At 43.1% G+C, this 13,702-nt stretch overlaps 1 protein-coding gene across 13 annotated transcripts in view; it reads right to left on the bottom strand.

Moving 5' to 3' along the window:
• Positions 1-9,718, bottom strand: part of RNF19A (ring finger protein 19A, RBR E3 ubiquitin protein ligase) — a 60,382-nt gene extending 50,664 nt beyond the window's left edge. For 2 of the 13 annotated variants that reach the window (XM_054816087.1, XM_054816085.1), the window contains exons 1-2: positions 8,239-9,038; positions 5,077-5,235 (exon numbers count right to left, since the gene is read on the bottom strand). The gene's annotated coding sequence lies outside the window, so the exon portion shown is untranslated. Of the gene's footprint in view, positions 1-5,076; positions 5,236-5,554; positions 5,676-7,249; positions 7,372-7,794; positions 8,125-8,238; positions 9,039-9,205 lie in introns of those variants that run through there. The other 11 variants (XM_054816098.1, XM_054816097.1, XM_054816096.1 and 8 more) reach the window with 9 other exon arrangements.
• Positions 9,719-13,702: the final 3,984 nt, after the last annotated feature.

Below are 13,702 nucleotides of genomic sequence, written 5' to 3'. Positions count from 1 at the left end.
GCATCAATCTACCAAGGCCTTCCATAAAATGTTGTATTTTTGTTCACTGTACTGCCAATTGGAAGCTCCCTCCTTTTGGAGTTCTAATTTGTTCTCTTACTAAAGGACTTCTAGCACAAAAAACCCCTATTTTTCTGCCTACTCTTAGAGGTGGTTTTTTATGCATTTCAGGAGGAACACCAACCATATCAAAATACATATTCTTTATTAGTTTTACTTTTAACCACCAGAGATGAACAAAAGCAAATTTACAAAAGGTTCAAGAGAAGCCATCCCACAAATGCAGCATACTGTGGCTTTACATTAATTTCGCACATGCGATTTTCTGCATAATGGCTTTAAAAGGCATACAATGCAAAGATTCCCACAGCTTGTGGGAGATAATTTCAAAGTCACAGTTTCAACCTAAATTATCTGTTACCCTTAAAAAAAGAAAGGTAATACTGTATGACCTTTGAGATAAGAAAAAGGATATGATTATATAGCCTTAAAAATACAGCAGAACCTCACATCTCAGAAACAAAACAGAAAAAAGCAACAATGAAAACAAAACCATGTCACTGTCTTCATATTTTACTCAAACAACACTTGGTCTAGATCCAGCCAAGATATTATGTTGATTAGGGCAGGGTGTAGGAGGTGGGAAGAAACCATTTTCACTGCTTACTGTTTTAAAGAAAAAGCTGAAACACTGCTGGGCAGGACTAAACAGGATGCTTCTATTTCTTAACCCATTCCCCAGTAAGCAACACCTCCTTGCAAAGCTTCAACAGCAAAAGATAAGTTTATCTGGCACATCATATATCTTATCTACTAACTAAATTAAGACAGGGGAGCTTGTTCTTCCTTTCCCAGACAGGCAGGCAGCATGTAATCCTAATAATCTGAATTCATGCAAGGCAGGATCTTTCTCTTTGTTTATCCTTGTTCTCTTTTCATTAGTTAGTTAATCCATTACCTAATTCATCTTGGAATCATCTTTAATTGTTAACAGTGGAAAGACCTGGGACTCCCATGTTGAGCTTACAGGACTCTCTCTTCTCTTCTTACCCTGGCTGAATTTCTGCCTGGTGTCAGGTCACAGAAGGCAAAGTCTACTTTTCTGCAACTAAGCACCACCACCACAAAGTCTGAACAAAAGCCTACTGCTACATAAAGGGGGGGGTGGGGGGTGGATGGGATGTGGAAAGGCAACAACAAATAGGAAAGAGAGAGGGGGGAAAGAGAGAGAGAGAGGGGGGAAAGAGAGAGAGAGAGGGGGGAAAGAGAGAGAGAGAGGGGGGAAAGAGAGAGAGAGAGGGGGGAAAGAGAGAGAGAGAGGGGGGAAAAAGTAAATAGGCAGGTAGGAACTTGAGGAAAATACTTTTGGTCACTAGATACAAAAATCCCTCAGTCCAAATGGATATGGCTTAAAACCATGGTGTTGTGAAATTAAGAGAAATAGCAAGCGCAATAGTTTTGCAGGTTTCTTCTCTATGTTGTCCCACAGATAAACTGGCACTGAAGGCAAAATCTTACATTTCAGGAAAGCAACAGCCTGGCTTCAAAGGCTCTAAGCATTAAAGATCCCTTTGCTTAAAAAGGACCTCGAAGTTTGATACCTCTATCTCTGACCCTGAGTAAAAGGGCTCCTGGTCTCCCTAGATGTATTTTTAGCAGTATCGTATAAAGGAAAGCTTAACTCCTTTTTTTGAAAATGCAAAGTCAATCAAAAAGTATCAGATTCAGCTTCACAGGTAAAATGAAACTGAGAAGGTAACTGCTCTTCTCAGGAAACTGAAGCAAGGTCTTCAACTCAGAAAAAAAAAGTAATTTTAAAGGCTTTATTCTGTTTATATTTGACATAAGATAGAAGAACAGAGTCAGAGCACCTCCATCAGGACACACGGTGAAGTCTTTGACAAAAGTTACTTTTCCAGTACATATTCTAAAAAAAAAAAAAAAAAAAAAAAGTCTTTAACCTTGAACACACTTCATCTTGCAGCCACTTTTTTTTTTTTTTTGGTGCATCGATCAATATGTTCAATTGCTTATTACGGAAACACAAAAGGCAGACCCAAAGTAAGATACTTCACAATGGCTGCCCAGAAGAAAGTGTTTCTCAGCAGGCTTCACCTTTGCCAGTTGGGTGGTCTCACTACAGCCACTATTTATTCCCATCCAAATGTTCTTCCACTTTTAAATGTCTGAGGGACAACTGGATGCTCCCTACGTAAAGCATTTTGATATGAAGGAGAAAAGCCAAACAGCACGTTGTGCCAACCACTCTCTGTCAGCATCTTCACTTATATACACTCCCCATACAGACGTTCAGTTAATGCTTACTAAAACATTTACCGGCAAGGTACAATTAGCTCTTAATACAATGAAAAGCTGCAACACTGAATACAGGCTGAGCATATGGCCCCCAATTTTCAGGTCATAAAAAGCCCAAAGCACTCATCAACTATCTAATTTAGACAGAATAAAAGCCTTTTAATTCCTAAAAAAAGGTATAAATGTTTCTTCCCGAGATTGAGTTCTGAATGATGATACTGCAGAAGATGCACCAAAACATCTCTCCCCTTGTCCAGTTTCACTGAAATACATACTATGAGTTCTGTGCACCATGTACTTTCAGCAAAGAAAATGGATGAATGACACATTTAGGTATGGCACCACCAATATATGATGCTAAGAAAGACTCTTATTTGTCTAAGAGCTGATGATTAACAAGGCTATTTTATATAAATATTTAAAAATATAAACAAGACACGGCAACACTAGTGCTGTGATGTCAACATATCTAAACACTAGCCAGGTAGCACTGCAAAATCCCCATGCCTCAACTAAAACCTTCAATCTCGCCTAAACCTCCTCTCTTCAGTAGATCTCCTGAAGTGCAGGACCACTTTGCACTCGAGACAAACCATTTTTTAAAAACATACATATGGTAATTTTGTCTCACCAGAAGTCTCACATGGTGCACTAAACAGTATAGCTGGAACTGTCTTACAGACTAAGCATTTTCAGGTAAAAATAGAACTTGATTAACTTGATGTGGTTGGCAGAGTTTGGTTTTATGTGAAAAATCTGATCATTAACTGAGAAACTTAAAACTGATACTTTCATTTATTGAGAATACGCAGCATCGGCAAAACACAATGAGAACAAAGCAACATGATTCTTACTGCAGACAGTTTCTCCAGTTAGTCCTATTGCTGAAGCAGTTCTTCATTCACTAAATATAACAACTGAAGGGGACAGCCAGGGGCTCCAATTCAGAATAAGAGCTCTAATCTGCCTTATGGGAGCAGCTAAAGGACCTATGGAAAAATGTTTGTTTAACAGTAATTTATCTCAACTATAAATGGAAGCAGAACAGAACTGACATAGTCCCACAATGACAGTTTGTGCTGAACAATAACAGGATACTTGCATTAACAAAGTTGTGCTCTACTTAGGAAGCAAAATCAAGTCACTATACCAAATTGAATTGGTACAAATGTTCATTTCTGCAAGATGCCCTTCAAACGTCTTTCTGAAGACATCATTAGGGGATATGCTGGCCTCTATAGAGAATAAGTTTTAATGCCTGAGGAAACACCTGTGTATATGGAACTTTTATTTAAGCTCATTTCATCAGGTCTCTTTGCTAAGTTGCTTTAGGTTAAAGCAACTCTTGTATCAGCTTTCCAGACTAATGCAATATATCTACATGTGAAGTGAACCTGTTAGGAACTCGCCCTGCAGGAAAAAAAAAAATTAAAAAACCTACAGCTATTCTTGTCTTTTAAGTGGCAATTACAGTTCCAGTGTTCTGGCTATCTGTCCAAAAAGATACTAATAGTCACCCAGCAGGTGACTGACTTCAACCACAGTTAAAAAGCAGAAAAGCCTACAGTAATCTTTCCATTGCAAAAAAGCAATGGAAACACTCCTACTTTTTCTTATTCCATGGATAAACCTTAAGGTGGGGTTAATTCTTCTTACAAATATGCCACAATTCCCGTGAAAGTGAAGCAAAAGGATCAAGATGCCCTCCTCACTTGCCTTAATCAGAAAAAACCTAAGGGTGGTATCACAAATGACATCTCACATCTCAGCTACAGGGCTTTTCTTCCTCCTCTGAATTCTACTTCGAAGAACTCAAAGACTATTCTGAAGCTGTGGTATAAGCCACACTCACAACAGGAAGAAAATTTCTAGCAGAGCCCTGTAATATTCTAGTCCCCCATAACATTTACAGTTCTTTTTAGATATTCACTGCTTTGTTTTGGATCCTTGAGTCAGTACCCGCACTAAGAGAAAAAGAGAAAAAACAAGCAACCCATGCCAGAGAAGAACCAGCAATCAAAACCAAAGTAAAACACAGTTCTGCAGTGCCTGAGAATTGCCAGAAATGTACATGAAACAACCAGAGGCAGATAACTGAAGACGACTAAGCCACCTTATGACTCAGATTAGGAAAGTCTCTTCTCATCAACTAAGAAATAACCTTACAAGAAAATCTGGGATAGTGAGGTGAACATTAGTTTGCAGAAGTTTGGAAGAAATTTGTCAACCCATAAATATCAGCAATAGACCAAATACCTACTTATATAACAACATAGCACAAAGAAATAAAATAAATAAAAAAAACAGTGCCTGAAGAAATCTTCTGAAGTAACCTTCAGAACCTAAGAGGGAAGACTGAAATTCTACTCTGAATTCTACTTTTTAGTTCAAACTCACAGTTGTTTATTTGGACTTTTCTTTCTGAGTTAAACTAGAACACACAATACCTGAAATCTAATTTATATACAACACAAAAATGTTTCAGTTTTTCCTTAAAGATTATTTCACTTAAGAATGAAGAGACAAGCTACTAGAAATGAATTAACACTAGACTGAATCACAGATAAAACTTCCACTTCAGAGAATCAGAAATAAAAGGAACTTGCCTCTTGTGAAAAATTAAGAACATTAAAAAAACCCCAACTGTTTTCTAGGTACTGATACAGCCTCTTCCATAGTCTTCCTGGGGGGGGGGGGGGAATGTACACTGCAATACTACTAAAACCAACCAGTTCTCTAAGACTCAATGTAATGTTTTACCTTCTTGGTGGAAGTCTATGTCCAGGTGCAATTCAGATGCTTTTAGCAATGTATGATCCAACACCATTCCCAGTATTTTGAGGCTGTGTTACGCACACCGATTTGTTCAGCTACACATCTTCCATCAGTTAACAAAGAAGGGACAATGGAAACTTAGAGCTAAGACAAATGCAAAAAGAAAAAAATCTGAAATCAACATCTTTATGGATAAGACAGTGTTAGACCAAATATTTGTATTAGTCCTTCAAGGAGCGTTCATTTGCTGACCCCCAAGAAAGAATCAGACTGATTCACAACTCAGCTACAAACCAGAAATCACATTGAGAAGAGCAGAGCCCAAAGCATGTATCCATCAACTTGTTCTAGTCAGGTTTTAAAATTTATTCTACTAGGCTGGTATGTGGTGTTTATGTACAATTCAGAAAACAAATCACAAAGCTAATTATGGATATCTGACAATGGGCCAGAGTAAACTGACCTCATAATGGAGACCACAAGCTTGGCTAAAGGCCACCAGAGGACAGTGGCTCAGAACAGTATAGTTGTACTTCAGAGTTCAAAGACCTTCCTGAGCACTTCCAAACCAGGATTCAGAAGTCCTGTGAAAAGATTTAGGCATCCTACTTTGTTTGCCTGGAAAGGAGGCAGAGGGGGAAAAATCTTTGTGAGGAATACTTTAATAAGACTAAGTAAGGATCAAAAAGGCCCAAGCAAACAGAAAAAAACCCCCAAACTGGACTGGTTAGGAAGAATGACCTACCCACTGAACAAATACAGTCTGACATTTTTGTCATGGGGAGTAGTAGCTAAATGCTGTCGATTAGTAATAGATAAAGAGGTATACACATTTTCCATCACAAAAGGCTCTACCCAACTGCCAAAAGAATTCAAGGGCTTGTATTCTTTCACAGGTTGATAATATTCACATAAAACAAGTTTTCCTAATGCATACTGGGAATCCCATAGCTAAGGGAGTTTTAAAGATTCATTTACTAACGGAGAGACCAGGATATGTACACACTACGAAGGTAAACAAATGCATCTGCCAAGTACCTTCCTTCCTCCTGAGCCTCAGCTAGCATAATTAATCAAAATCTGATGACTGGTCTATATAAGAAATGTGTCATTTGTCTGGTAGATTTAAGGGGAAGGTGAGAGAAGAAAACCACACATACACATTTCAACTCTCTCTTTTAGAAATGATCTGTCCTCAAACTCAAAACCAGCTGACAATATAAACACATAACAGCTAGAATTCAGCATTTATAAATACCCATTTATAAATGCTTAATTGTATAGAACAAAAGTTGAAACTGGCATGCTTCAAGAAATACACATATAGAAGAGTTACACATACGTAAGCCTTTTACTGAACTCATTTTTAAGAGCAGCATTATTACCATTACACTAAAGTGAAACTTTCATTTTCATTTACTGGACCAAATAGGCCTAGTTCACATGCAATTAAAAAAAAAAGTGCTTTCTCAGCTTTCTTAAAGCTTTAAGTACAAGCATTTAAATGTTTACAGTTAAATAATGGTAAGATTTTGGAAACTTAAGTAACATTACACAGCCATCATTTCTAAGCATGCAAGTGAATTCTGTTAGCTGGGCAATTCAGAATTTATACTTCAGTTTGATCAGGATATTAAACTGAAAACCTTCTTTTCCAGTGAACTTAATAAAAACCATTTCATCAGATACTGAAATATGGTTCTTTGGCTGACAAAAAAGAAACTTAAAACAACTGAAGGAAAAAACTGAATTTTTAAAAATTAATTATTAGTTTTGTCTACAGAATTAAATCCTGCAAGACCCATTTCCCAAACTGTCTTTTGAAAATAATGCCGTCCTTGATTACAATTAAGATAAAGCACTAATCAGTACCGATGTCAACTACAGTACTTTAACAGAAGCAAGACTTCTTGTGCTCCTCACAGGGAAACACAGGCACATTTCCTATAAGCGACCACAAGGGCATGAAAGCTTCAAATTTTGATTTCTCTGCTCAGCAACAACTGCATTCTACCACTGTCCCTTTGGCATATCCCCATAACTCTACTTCACTACTACCCCTTTGGCAAAGCCCCATTTCTTTCTGTCAGAGTACTGGAGCAGGAGGGGAAGGGCAGAAGGACATCTCTGCCAACCGTCACCTCTTCAGCTAACTTACACGCACGCTGGCGTTCAGATGTTTGTTACCCATTTTGCCCTATCCTTCCACGATGCGCCTGCAATAGTTGCTGTGTGTGTAGTACATTGCCAGGTGGAAAACTCCCAGCTCCGCAGAAGGACCTGTGCAAAGAAAACGCTCGGCTATCACACCACTGCTGGTCCCCCCCACAGCCTTTACAGCCGAGGTGCAATATCCCTACTCGCTCGAAATCCCCCTACTCCTCCGATCCACCGGATCCGGGGTGGACAAGAGAGCACTGAGAGGTAAACGAGAAACTATCGGGGAGGGGGAATGTGCAAACCCTGCCCCCCAGATTGCGCTGAAGGCCCGGGAGTTGCGTGCACTGCTCTCCCCGCGCTCTGCAAGTTCAAGTGCAAGAGTTTCCAGGGCCCCGCCGGCAGCCCGATGCCGCTGCTGGGAGGCGGGAGCGAGGCGCCCGCCGAGGGGCCCCCCGCGGCGCCGCGGCCCACCCGGGCGGGCGGAGGGCGGCAGCTCCTCCCCGCACACCCCCGCCCGCCAAGCCGAGACCAAACGAAACCCACCCTGCGGCTCCCCCGCTACTCCAGCCCCTCGGGCGAGGGGCGGCCGGGCCGGCCGCGTCCCCCTCCTCCGCCAGGGCTCAGGGCGGGACGGGCCCCTCGCTCCACCCGGGGGGAGCCGAGGGGAGACAATGAGCACGATGACTTCACCATCCAGCAATGTAAGGAGCAGCGGCGGACGCCGCCGACTTCCCCCCGGCTCCCGGGACACCCCTCGGCCGCGGCTAACCCGGCCGCAGCGGGGACCCACCCGGGCCCTCTCCCACCCGGGCTCGGGTCCCCGCCCAGAGGCGGCTCCGGCTCGAAGCCTCCGCTCCACCCCTCACCCTCCGCCACGCTCAGGGCGGCGGCTGCTGGCCGCCGGCGGAGGCCCGAGGCCGGGGGCGCCCCGCTCCACCGCCGGCCCCCTCCGCGCCCCCTGCCCCGCCGCGGGGCCACCCCCGGTACCTGCGAGTCGGCGGGAAGAAGCAGCACCACTCCGCCCGCCCGGGCCCGGCCCCACGCAGGAAACGTCTCTGTCTCTGTGTGTGTGTGTGTGTGAGAGAGAGAGAGAGAGAGAGAGAGAGGAACGGAGGGGGCGGTGCTGCCGAGGCGGGGCCGGGGCGGGCCGAGCCCGGCGGCGCGGGGCCGGGGCTGACTCTGCCCGCGGAGGGAGGGCGGTGCCCAGGCGGATGGGTTCTGCGACGCGCTGAGCTCACGCGCACGGCGGTGCCGCCCCCTCGCCCTGCCCCGGCGGCCGTTGGGGCGGGGCGGCGCCAGCAGGCAGCACGCGTAGCGCTCCCCTCAGGGCGCTGCTGCCTTCCCGCCGCGGCCCCCGGCCGCCGGGGCGCAGGGAACCGGGGGTGCCTCCCCCTTCCTCCGCTCTCTGTCGGTCCTGGGCCCGGGAGTGGCCCGGCCCGGCCCTGCCCTGAGGGTGCTCGGCGCCGGCAGGACGAGGGTGGTGTCCGCTCCCCGGTGGCGCTGAGCTCGCTGGGCCGGTGCGCGGGGACTCCGCAGCGCTGCCAACAGCAGCGGCAGCAACACGGAATAATTATTTACTATTCCGTGGGCTTCATACCCATTAAAATGTAAAAGTGCAAGGCGAAGAATGAACTACTGAGGTGTTTCCATAGGGTTATGTTGATGAATGCTGATTCACTCGCCGAAATGGCAAAGCACTGATTCCATGCTGTAAAATACAGACGTTTCTTCTTTCCGCCCCTCCTCTTGCCGTTTGCAATAGAACCTGCTTCAGAATTTGCCCAGAATCCCCCAACTTTTCTTTCACGGCATGCCCCTGCTCCCCGTGGTGAACCGCAGCCATCCCCGGCTCCCTGCCCGCCGCCCTTCAGTACCTGAAGTCCCGGTCTGCCCCCGCCCGTGCTGCCCAGCCTGCCCGTCCCCACCGCTCCGGTTCTCCGTCTGCTTTCCTTACCGACCTTCACGCCGTCTTTCGCGGGATTCCGTCTGTCTGCGATCCTGTCGTAGCTGCTACCCGCTCCCAAAGCCTGCTCACTGCTCCTGATCTCCGCTTCTGGGCCAACTCCGAATCCCTCTCCCCTGTCCTCTGGCGTATTTTAATAAATATTTGCGTATATTAATATTACATCGGTTTTAAATCGTGTGCTTTTTTTTTTTTTTTCTCCTTTCTCTAGTTAATCATTCATACTGACTCGTGTCATCTCTGATTCTCTGGAACTGGAGTTTATCCTGTGCGGTGCTTCCGTTAAGCTGGTATGAAACCTGAAAGCTTACTCTGGAAAAAAGTTACTAATTACCCAGCCTGCATTTAACATGTGCAAATATTGTAAAATGAACAAAATGTACCACACTGTTCCTGCGGGATTTGCAACGTACAGTCAGTTAAAGGCTTGCACGTACACTTACCTTTATGTATGTGCATAGTTCCATTTAAGTCAATAAGACTATATTCAGTACATCAAATTATGAGTGAATACAAGTCACTCTGTGGTGAGATACTTAATCTGAAATGACAGAATAGGCGATTACAACAAACAGGGAGGGGAAGTGGAAAACGAGGGTAACAGCAATGAGATTATACTGGAATTTTGGTATGTTGTGTACAAACCACAGCAGTTCCTTCTTTGCTTGTAAAAGTTAGTAGCTAGGTGAGTTACATAGGCTCCAGTATCGCAAACATGTACATGTCACTTAAGGCATGTAACTAGTGCCATTGTATTCAGTTGGATAAGATAGGCAGAAAAATGTTACCTCTAACTGTTTGCAGGGTAAAGTCTTGGCCACTTTCTTATGTATGAGATTTGGTACAGAGAAATGGAATTAGAGAACTGAAGTTCATAAAATGAGGGGAGGAAAAGGAAAGGCAAGAGTGGAGACGAATGAGAGAAAGAAAATTAAGAGAAGAACAGACAGATTAGCATATAGAATAGCATGATAGGATAGGTGAACAAATTTTGACTGGAACACAAACAGCAAACCATTTTACCAACTCAAAAGTGCAACCACCAATAAAACAAAAGAACAGCAATGAGAACTGCAAAGCAATGCAGTCATGTATTACTTTCTGAATGTCCAGAGGGATTCAGCAAATCAGTACAAATATTCCAAAGTCTCTTGGCTAATGCTGGAGAACAAGAGGGGAACGGAGCCCAGGCATTTTAAAATTCTGCACTGGGAGATTGAGCGTTCACTGTGGTGGTCAGATAATTTCTCCTTGAAGCCGATGAGGGACAAAGCAAACCTCCAGCCAGCCACCCTCCTGAGAGCTCTGCAGCAGAGAGCCTGCAGCCAGCTAGGTGCTTTTCCACAGAAGCATTCAAAATAGTCAATTATCAAAATACAGAAAGCACAGGGAGGAATGAGAATCTTTTCTGCACAAGCTGTACACAAAAACTGACAGTGGTTTGTTTTGGTGTGTAGGGAAGATATGTTTGATTGCTTGCTTGCTTATTATTATAGAATAGGATGACAAAGAGGTATTAAGGAAAAGTAGGGGCTGCCCAAACCCTTTAACAAAGAGGAAATACCTCATGCACACTGCATTCTGTGAAGCATACAAAATTTATGAAAACAAACAAGCCTGTCTTCCCAAAACACTTTCTGGAGAACATCTACGATTGAAATGTTCTGGGTATTTAATTCAGCTGCTGGCAAAAAAATACAAAGTATTATATCAGAATACAAAAATAGTGCCTTCCAAGCAAAGCATCTGGTATGTTCTAAGAAGACATAAGCACACACAACACGCCATCAGACGTGGAAGGGCAGAAATCATATCAGCATGAAGAGAGGTGAGCAGACAGGGCTGAGAAAGAAAAGTGCTTTTTTTCTCAGTGGTAGGAATGGAGAAAGGATATAAAATGGATAACCTTATCTTAATTTCGTATATTCTTCTCATAATCTATGCGTGTATGGACTGCTGGCCTCAGTATAGTCTCAGTATTTACATATGAAACACTGCTGTCTCATATGAAAGGGTACTGTAAAATCCAGTGCCTTGGGCCAGAATTTCATGTGTTTATGGTCTTTTCTTTAAATGTATGTTGGAAGAGTATCAAATATGATGGGTAAATGTTTCCATCTCTCTGATCCCACATCTGAGTCTGTCTTAGAAATCTTTATCTGAATATTCAACCATCATCTTCAACATAAAATTGGCAAAGCCATACTCTTTTTTTCTATAGATAATTTTCTATTTCCTGTACCCTCCGCTGTCATCTGGTCTCCAGTCCATCATTTTTAGGGAAAAAAGAGACATCTTCAACCTTTCCCCTTCTGACACACGCATTTGTGTCCCTGACCTCTCTTTCATCTTGTTCTGAAGAACACCCTTTGTTTGGGGATTCACCACCCTCCTACATTTTCCAGCTCAACTGTCTTGCCAATTTTTTTGTTTTCTGGAGAGTTTATTTTTAGCACCCCTGATTTTACTGATCTGTCTTACAGTGTTGCCCCACAGATGGCTGCATTTGCACAAAAAGCACAACAGAAGATTGATGTGGCAGCGGGAACAAGTGGCATAGGGAAGGAAGAGAACTGTCTAGATCAATTTTGCCACTGGAGAAAATATAATATGGAAATGCATTCTGGCTTGCAACTAAAGAAGAAAGGAAAAAAGCCTTTGATGAAGTAAAATATCTGCAATATCCATTGATAGCAAAACATGCCTTTAGACTGGGCATGCAAAAATAGGCAATACTAATACATCTCAGTATATAACTGATAAATATCCTATTATATATTAGTATAGCTAAGGTACAAATTGCGTGGGACAGGAATAGGTGTTGAATTCTGTCAGGCTTCTGTTTACCATTTGTGAAACAATATTTGCCATGCACTGATTTTCATCTATCCAGATTAGGATTTTCTCAAAAGGCATTATTAACCTGAAGATAAAATGAAAGGATATTTAAATACAGGAGTACGTACCATGATGACACACCCAGGATAATGGATTAGTGTCAGATAGACCTATCTGATGTAGGTCCAACCTCACTGATCCGAGTTACAAAGTGGCCAGATACCAGTAAACAATGTGCAGGCTGAGAACTTTCCAAATTATTGGCATGTCATAAAACATTAAAGATGAAGGCTTCCATAGCCATTTCAAACATCTTCGTTATCTTAGAGTTACATCATCTGATCTAATCAGTTTCTGCAGTAGTCCACAAAGAAAAAGCAAGGGTAGGAAATGTAAGATATCTAGAACTACAGGCCCCAGAACATGCCTACTGCAAGAAAGAAAATCTGTTTAAATCGATTAAATAGGCTTATTTCCAGCCCCAAAAAGAGAGAATAGAAATAATTTGAGAAATCTGGGTGCCTGAATCCGAAAAGTTGCTCTTAAACACCTATCAGATGTCACTCAACTTGTAAGGCTCCAAAAGTCTGCACAAGACTTGTTCAGGTGCTTAACATTTCTTGAACACCTAAAACTCCACTTTTGGATGTAATATTTAAGCTCTGGAGACTATTCTGGAAGTCAGGTACCTAAAGGTGAGGACCTGCAAGATGCACGTGTGATACCTGTGTACCCTTTTTAAGGGTCATTTGTTATCACTGTCTGTATCCTTAGATAGCTTCAGTCTGTTAGAAAAAGAAATGAAAATCAAGTAAGAGTTAGTTATACTGTGAAAAGCAGCAAACTATCATTTCTGTTGCACAACACTGTTTCCATTCTAGTCCCCTGGGTTTTTCTCCTCTGTTGCTCAGAACAGCCTGAAACTTCTGGTTTTCTGGGTGGGAAGTTTTGTGCTTAGTCTCTGCCCAAAGGTGAAATTGTTTCTGGAAAGCTTGAGCAAGAATGTTTTTGCTGTTTTAAGTGCGAGAACAGTGGGGTAGGGGGAAAAATTACAAAAGGTAAATGTGTTTGAGGGTTTTCTAAATAATTTTTTCATCAACATCACTACATGTGAAAAGATTAAAGTCATGGTTGAAGTAACCCTACTCAGGAAAGGCCTATGCTTTTTCTAAAGTTGGTCACAAATCAGTCAGAGGATCCTTCAAACAGCACGTACGGTCCATCTTTGGCAGAGCCAGAGAACATTTAGACTTGCCCTTCCCTGAGGAGCTAATATCTTCTCAGGTTTAGCTGTCCTTTGGGTCACAGGTAGTGCCTCCATATTTTCATGGTGGCACACTGACTGCACCCCAAAGTCCTAGTTCACCAGTTGGCCCATTACTGCACAATCCTTCCTGGGGTGACTCATCTGCAGTGTACCTACAGGTTCCCTCACAAATGAACTTGGACAGGGCAGGCTGGTGAGGGAGGTGCTTGGTGCCCATGGCAGTCCCACTTCAGTGCACATCATGGCCACAGTCTGCTGCTGACAGTACAGGACCTCCAAAAATGTCACAGCAAGTGTTGTGGCCTTGTCTCTCTGCGTGTCATAGAATCATAGAATCCTAGAATGGTTTGGGTTGGAAGGGACCTTAAAGATCATCTAGTTCC

Source organism: Grus americana, chromosome 2 (genome assembly GCF_028858705.1).
Source record: "Grus americana isolate bGruAme1 chromosome 2, bGruAme1.mat, whole genome shotgun sequence".
Lineage (NCBI taxonomy): Eukaryota > Metazoa > Chordata > Aves > Gruiformes > Gruidae > Grus > Grus americana.
The sequence above is the reverse complement of the archived record's forward strand: the minus strand, read 5'-3'. Positions and strand labels throughout refer to the sequence as shown.